Consider the following 8,525-nt stretch of genomic DNA (forward strand, 5'->3'; position numbering starts at 1 on the left):
GGTGTCCCGTTTGAACCGGACAGTCCAGTATTTGAGCTTTCTGTCCAGGAGATAAATTGAGAAAATATCTCAGTTTTCTAAATAAGATGTACTCTAGGTTGTGATGCAATGGCAAGTATGTCTGGTATTTTTATTGACCATCTGGCAACCCTGGCTGCGGCTGCCTCTCACTACTCTGGTGTGGACAAAGCACTGCAGTCATCCCGGGACAACGCCCCCAGAGACGCTCTCCCTCTGGGGCAGGGTCCTTTAATGCTTTTCACACTGACATAGGCTACGGGACAGCCCCTTGGACACGGGCATGAGTGTCCCCGCGGGGCGGTATCCCCCGGACGCTGCGCAATGCAGAGAAGAGGGGTGAGTCCTGGGGGATTGGTGGGACAAGAGACGTTCCGTTATTTTAACCCCACCCGCTATAAAGCAGCAAAACCCTGGGTCCAGGTACTCAAAAGTGCAGGGCTCTGCTTCTGCGGGATTAGCCGCCCCTTCTCGGCTGGTAACATGCAGGCGAAGCATCAAAGGGCTCCCACCCCACTGAGATGGTGACTGCATGTCTCGGGAAGGGAAGAATCCAGCCATGGGGGGGGGGGGGAGGGATCCCCTCTGGCACTGACAGAGAGGCCCAGAGACATGCAGAAGGAAAGTTCGGGAGGGAGGGGGCAGAGATACCAGGTAGGGAGGAGGACGGAGGTGCAGCTAACTCTGGTACTCGTGACACCCAGACCCCATCTCTCCCCACCTCCTTGGACCCAGGCAGCACCTGCTCCTTTTTGTCTCCTCTCCCATTGACTGCCGCCCTCCTCACCACCAGGTCTCCCAAAGGTTCCTCTCCCCAAATGTTTCCCACTCCCCTCCCACTGTTCCTCGCTCCCAAATCCCTGGGGTCCTGTCAAACAAACGTCTCTTCCTCCCTCCTGTGGCTGGCACCTCCATGTCCTGTAGACTGGCCCCCCTCCCTTTACTCCATCCTTCACCAACCCTTCCAGCTCCTTGAGTTCCATTTCTTCCAGCCTCCACCCCAACTCCCTACATCTGCATCTCCACCCCAGCCCTGCCTCCCAGCCCCGCCTCTTAGCCCCCGGCCCCAAACCTTCCCTTCCCTGGTTCTTCCCTCCCCAAACTGCCTGTTCTGCTTATTTCTAGGCCAGGGGTGAAGCAGGAGCCATTCTGCTGGGCACTCTGCAAACACAGAACAAGGACAGTCCCAGCCCCACACATCTGGCCCTTGAAGAACAAACCCAGAGGCAGAGGGACCTGGACAGACGGGATGGTGAGGGGCAATTTCCCTCAGCAGCTTGGGCCGTCCTGGCAGAATGGTGTCTCAGTCTCCTAGGAGATCACGGTAGTGGGAACCAACTGTCCATGTTGTGCTAGACAAGGGCGATAGGAAGCCGCTCTGGGGTGCCCCACTAAGCCTGGCGGGCTGGGGGCGGGGCTTTGGGTGCTGTCAGCACGCTGGGCTGCACAGCCACAGTGTACTCCAGGGATCTGGTGGCCAAGTAGTGTAGTGGCTGCACTCCCAGTCCCCTGCCCTGAGCCTCCAAACACCCCCCACCACCTACCCCTGACTCCTGCACCACAATCCCTGCACTGCGCCCCCCCTCACTCCTGGACTCCCTGCCCTGAGCTCCCCACACCCATACACTCCCCAGCCCCCTGTCCTGAGCTCCACCATACCCCTGCCCTGAGCTCCCCATCCTCCCACACTCCCCACCCCCTGCCCTGAGCTCCCCCACATCCTCACACTCCTCATCCCCCGCCCTGAGCTCCCCATACTCCCACATTCCCCATCCCACTGCTCTGAGCTCCCCCACATCTACAGACTTCCCACCCCCCTGCCCTGAGCTCCCCCACATCCTCACACTCCATCCCCCTAACCTGAGCTCCCCACACCCACACACCCCAGCCCTGAGCTCCCTGGATTCCACACATTCAAATTTCTCACAGGTAATTTCCTGTCATTCAGTTTGGACACAGGCCGGCTAACCTTGTGAGGAGGGCTTTAAACTAGGTTCGACGGGGACAGGTGAGCAAAGCCCACAGGTAAGTGCTGAATGTGCGGGACTGAGAGATGGGTTGGAAATGGGGGGGATTATGGCCTATAATGGGAAGGAGCAAGGAGGGTCAGGGCACAACAGGGAGGCAAGATCAAATCAGTATCTTAGATGCCTATATACAAATCCAAGAAGTATGGGTAATAAGCAGGAAGAACTAGAATTGCTAACCAATAAATACAACTTTGATATCATTGGTATTACAGAAACCTGGTGGGATGGGACGCACGATTGGAATGTTGGTATGGAAGGGTACGGCTTGCTCAGGAAGGACAGACAGGGAAAAAAGGGAGGAGGGGTTGCCTTGTATATTAAAAATGTACACACTTGGACTGAAGTGGAGATGAACGTAGGAGATAGCTGTGTAGACAGTCTCTGGGTTAAGCTAAAAGGGGTAAAAAACGAGGGTGATATCATGCTAGGAGTCTACTACAGGCCACCTAGCCAGGTGGAAGAGGTGGATGAGGCCTTTTTTAAACAATTAACAAAACTAGCCAAAGCCCAAGATTTGGTGGTGATGGGGGACTTCAACTATCCAGACATATGTTGGGAAACTAACACAGCGGGGCGCAGGCTATCCAAGAAGTTTCTGGACTGCATTGGAGACAACTTTCTGTTTCAGAAGGTTGAAAAAGCTACCAGAGGAGAAGCTGTTCTGGATTTGGTTTTAAGAAATAGGGAGGAACTAGTTGAGAACTTGAAAGTGGAAGACAATATAGGGGACAGTGATCACGAAATAATAGAGTTCATGATCTTAAGGAAAGGTAGAAGGGAGACCAGCACAATTGAGCTAATGGATTTCAGGAAGGCAGATTTTGATAAGTTCAGAGAACTTGTAGGTAAGGTCCCATGGGAAGCAAGACTGAAGGGAAAAACAACTGAGGAGAGTTGGAAGTATTTCAAAGGGACGTTGTTAAGGGCCCAAAAGCAAACAATTCCGCTGTGTAGGAAAGATAGAAAATATGGCAAAAGACCAGCTTGGCTTAACAAGGAGATCTTGCATGATCTCAAAATAAAAAAGGAGTCGTATAAAAAATGGAAACTAGGACAACTAACAAAGGATGAATATAGGCAAGCAACACGGGAATGCAGGGGCAAGATTAGAAAGGCAAAGGCACAAAATGAGATCAAACTAGCTACAGGCATAAAGGGAAACAAGAAGACCTTTTATAAATACATTAAAAGCAAGAGGAAGACCAAGGACAGGGTAGGCCCACTGCTTAGTGAGGAGGGAGAAGCAGTAACAGGAAACTTGGAAATGGCAGAGATGCTCAATGACTTCTTTGTTTCGGTCTTCACCGAGAAGTCTGGAGGTGTGCCTAAAGTAGTGAATACAAGCAGAGAGAGGGTAAGTTTAGAAGATAGGATTCACAAAGAACAAGTTAAAAATCACTTAGGAAAGTTAGATGTCAGCAAGTCACCAGCTCCTGATGAAATGCATCCCAGGATACTCAAGGAGCTGATAGAGGAGCTATCTGAGCCTTTAGCTATGATTTTTGAAAAATCATGGCAGACAGGGGAGATTCCAGAAGACTGGAAAAGGGCAAATATTGTGCCCATCTATAAAAAGGGGAATAAGAACAACCCAGGAAACTACAGACCGGTCAGTTTAACGTCTGTCCCAGGGAAGATAATGGAGCAGGTAATTAAGGAAATCATATGCAAACACTTGGAAGGTAATAAAGTGATAGGGAATAGCCAGCATGGGTTTGTGAAGAACAAGTCATGCCAAACTAATCTGATAGCTTTCTTTGATAGGATAACGAGCCTTGTGGATAAGGGAGAAGCGGTGGATGTCATATACCTAGACTTTAGTAAGGCATTTGATACGGTCTCGCATGATATTCTTATTGATAAACTAGGCAACTATAACTTAGATAGGGCCACGATAAGGTGGGTGCATAATTGGTTGGATAACCGTAGTCAGAGAGTTGTTGTTAACGGTCCTAAATCCTGCTGGAAAGGGATAACAAGTGGAGTTCCTCAAGGGTCTGTTTTGGGACCCGTACTGTTCAATATCTTCATCAATGATGTAGATATTGGGATAGAGAGTACGCTTATTAAGTTTGCAGATGATACCAAACTGGGTGGGGTTGCAACTTCTTTGGAGGAGAGGGACATAATTCAAAATGACCTTAGCAAGTTAGGGAAATGGTCAGAGGTAAACAGGATGAGGTTTAATAAAGAGAAATGCAAAGTGCTCCACTTAGGAAGGAACAATCAGTTCCATACATACAAGATGGGAAGCGACTGTCTAGGAAGGAGCATGGTGGAAAGAGATCTAGGGGTCACAGTGGACCACAAGTTGAATATTAGTCAACAGTGTGATGCTGTTGCAAAAAAAGCAAATATGATTCTAGGTTGTATCAACAGGTGTGTTGTAAGCAAAACTCGTGAAGTCATTCTGCCGCTCTACTCTGCACTAGTTAGGCCTCAGCTGGAGTACTGTGTCCAGTTCTGGGCGCCACATTTCAAGAAAGAGGTGGAGAAATTGGAAAGGGTACAGAGAAGAGCGACAAGAATGATTAAAGGTTTAGAGAACATGACCTATGAAGCCAGGCTTCATGAACTGGGCTTGTTTAGTTTGGAAAAAAGAAGATTAAGGGGGGACATGATAGCGGTTTTCAAATATCTAAAAGGGTGTCACAAGGAGGAAGGAGAAAATTTGTTCCTCTTGGTTTCTGAGGACAGGACGAGGAGTAATGGGCTTAAAGTGCAGCAGGGGAGGTTTAGATTGGACATTAGGAAAAAATTCCTAACCGTCAGGGTGGTCAAATATTGGAATAAATTGCCAAGGGAGGTGGTGGAATCTCCCTCTCTGGAGTTATTTAAGAACAGGTTAGATAGACATCTGTCAGGGATGGTGTAGACTGAGCTTGGTCCTGCCTTGAGGGCGGGAGGCTGGACTCGATGACCTCTTGAGGTCCCTTCCAGTCCTATTATTCTATGATTCTGTGATTCAAGCTCTTGCCTTGACCTCCACAAAGGGAGGTGTGGTACCACAGTACCTGTAAGAATTTTAAGTTGCTTTCACTCCTGACGCTAGACACAGAAAGTGAGGGGGGATTTTTAGGAAACAATGTGGGGGAGAGGAAAGCAACTTTTCCTCCCTGCCCCCAGTCATGTTACTGGATGTTGAGGGGAGCAGCCAGATCACTGCTGCACCCATGTGGGGGTGTTGGCCCCAAAAGTGGCACAAAGGGGGGCCACGTGAGGTGTCCAGTAGAAGCCTACTTTCTTCTGATTCCATATATGCTATTCATGTGATTGTATAATGTTGGTATGTGAAGTTATAAGCATGTATTTTGTGTGGATACCAAATGTTTCTCTGTATGTGGTTGAACTATGGGCAAAGCAGCTCAGCCTATGGATATGCTAACGAGTAAAGCTCTGGAACAATAGCCCTCTTTAGGCCAAGGACACGCCTCAAGAGTGGTGACTCATACCTAGTGGCTACCAGCAGGGAACACAGGGATAAGCCATGGGCCAGGTGACCTGCTGTAGCCAAGAAGAGACCAGGAAGGAGGGATAAATAGGCCATGTGGTCGACTCCATCTTGGTACTCAGCTCAGCACTTCATCCCAGAGGCAGCAGTGCAGGGATCGAAGAGCCAGGAAGAACTGTTTGACCATCCTGACCCTAGGATGCGCAGCAAGGACTTGTAAGCCAGCAGCTGTAACATCTCTGCTAGAGGCTGCATCGAGAACCGGGAAATTTGATGCATGTAATGTACTATCCTTTAACAACCTTACTCTCATGCTTTTCTTTATTGTAATAATAAACCTTTAGATGTTAGATGCTAAAGGATTGGCTCAGCATGATTTGTGGGTAAGGTCCAGAGGGTAAATTGACCAGGGATCTGTGGCTGGTTTCTTGGAACCGGACAGTACTTGTTCGGGGTAGGTGGGATTGGGTGCTAAGACCCCCCCACCGGTGTATGAGGCCCGGGGCCATCTGGGGCACGGATATTGCTGGGGTTTCGGAGGGGTTTTGCTCGTGAGGCTTCAGGCAGGCAGCTGAAGCACTCTGTGAGACTGGTTTGTGGCCTGTTTGGAGAGGTAACCAGTCTGGGGACTGTAGGGAGCCCCGAAGTTGAGCAATTCGCCCTGAGTGGAAGCCCTCAGCTGTGCCCAGACACAGTCCGGTCTGTCACAGCCCCAGCCAAGCCGTTTGCTGCGCCATGAGGAGAACCGCCCTGTGCTGGGCACCTGAGCAGTGAAGAGAAGTTCAGCGCCCAGACTGCCTGGGAGGGCAGCACAAGGAGTCATCGTCTCCAGGAGAGGCAGTGGTCTCATCACACCATCAGCCCCAGGGTTCTCCTGGCTTTGCAGGCGTCATGGAGACGGGGAGTGCTACGGAGGGAAGGGATGATGAGGCAGCTCAATGGATGTTTTCGGGGAGTTCGTTCAGAGCAGCGAGGCAGAAAGCACAGAGCCCTGGAGGGGCAGGGCGTCAAGAAACCCCCTGAAATCTTCAAGTCTGAGCTGTGAGGGGAGCACGTCACCCTGGACCATTCCTCACAGGTGTCTGCCCAGCCTCTTTTTAAACGCCTCCAGCGACAGCGATTCCACAGCCTCCTTTGGGAGCCTCTTCCAGAGCTTAACTGCCCTTAGGGACAGAAAGTTCCCCTAAATCTCCCTCGGTGCAGGTAAAGTCCCTCACACATTGTCCAACTTCAGTGGACATAGAGAGAAGTGATCATCAGCCCCTTTAGAAGAGCCCGTAACACACGTGAAGGCCTGTTATCGGCCCTCCCTACCTTTTCTTTTCTCAAGACTGTCTATGGCGTTCTCATGGGTCAGGTATTTTACACCTTTTATCATTTTTGTGACTCTCCCCTGGACTCGCTCCACCTGGCCCACATCTTCCCTACAGTGTGGCAGCCAGAACCCAACAGAGTCCGTCAGCTGAGACTGGTGGAGGAGGACAGGCACCGGCCAGATCTGACAAGCCAGAGCCCTGTTTAGACAAACCCTTTTTTGCAGCTGTATTACCTTGTTGACTCATATGCCCATTTGTGATCTTGGATAACCCCCAGATCGTGTTCAGCAGCACTGTCCCCAGCCCATGGGCCATCCTCAGCTGGAGCAATTGCACAATCTGGCCTGGGACTTCCTGTCCATTACTGCCCCATGCCCTGCTCTTTCCCACCATCACCCCGCCCTCTCCCTGCGTGGCATCTTGTACCCTAGGATGCAGCTTTGGGGATCACTGGGGGGCTGGCACCACATGGAGGCAGCAGTCATGCCCCCTCTATTCTCTGTGTGGCAGGAGCCATGGCGGAGTCAGACAGCACTGGACAAATGCACTTGCTCTGTTGTGCTCTGCTTCCCCATGGCTCCTACTGATGTGGGGAGTGTGTGTGGGGCCCGACTGCTGCCTCTGCACAGCACCAGGCCCCCCAGTGACCTCCAAAGCCACGTCCTCCCTCTTCCCAAGCAGAGAGATCCGATCCCAGACAGGAGATGCCACAGCTGAGGATGGCACAACTATGAGGAGCTGCCGGTGTGGGATGCTGGCTCCTGGGAACTTCTTCAGAGGGGTATCCCAAGCTCTGCTACCACTAGCAAGCTTGAAGAAAACCCAATAATCTCTGATAGCTGACCTCTCAGTCTTAGTCATGCACTCACCCACCTCCTCTTACTTTCCAGGACACAAGAATCAGATCCTAGTCTTTAAAAGGGTGTTCTTATTCACAAAACAAAAAGATATTCTTGATAAAGGATACTTCATTGCTAGGTGTTATAGAGCAGCTGAGAAAAGAATAGATTAAAACACAGAGAATTGCTTCCCTGGGATTCAGTTTTAGTTACAGCGTAAGGGGGGGTTAACTAAACACCAAAACAAAGAAAATTGTGTAGAACTATAAACATTCCCTATCTACTCACATGTTTGTACTTCCAAAGTCTAGTCCATTTCTAGGCATGGGTATTCATCTCCCTTCCCCCCAGTTCTTGGTTTGAATGCCCAAAGGAAAAGCAGCAGGCAGATTCCCTTTCAAGCCAACTCTAACACGGTCTTCCCATTGGTTCTCCTGGCTACCTGCCAACACTTCCTGGTCACCCACTTTCCAGGGTGAACCCTTTAGTTACTGAATGCTGAACTGTTTCTTCAGACAACGAGGGTGAGAAAGGCCAATCTGTACCTCTCTCCTTCACTCTCTTACCAAAACATTGCTTCTCTTTTTAAGCTGTAATATTTTACTAGAAGACTTACTTGGCCTTGCTCGGGTCCTTCAGGGCAGGGGGCTGGCGGTGTGGGGAGTGCAGGAGTCAGAGCTAAGTGGGATGGGCCCTGCCAGCAAGGAGGAGACAGGAAGCCTGCACCTCGTGCTCCTGCGAAAAGCCTGCCTGGGGGAAACTCAGCTCTGGAGGGAAGAAGGAAGCCACAGGCTGGCGCACACAGGGCTCTGTGGGCTTGTCGGAGGCTATGGGTGTCAGGCTGTGAGCCCAGCAGCAGAGCATTTAAGGC

Source organism: Pelodiscus sinensis, chromosome 25 (genome assembly GCF_049634645.1).
Source record: "Pelodiscus sinensis isolate JC-2024 chromosome 25, ASM4963464v1, whole genome shotgun sequence".
Lineage (NCBI taxonomy): Eukaryota > Metazoa > Chordata > Testudines > Trionychidae > Pelodiscus > Pelodiscus sinensis.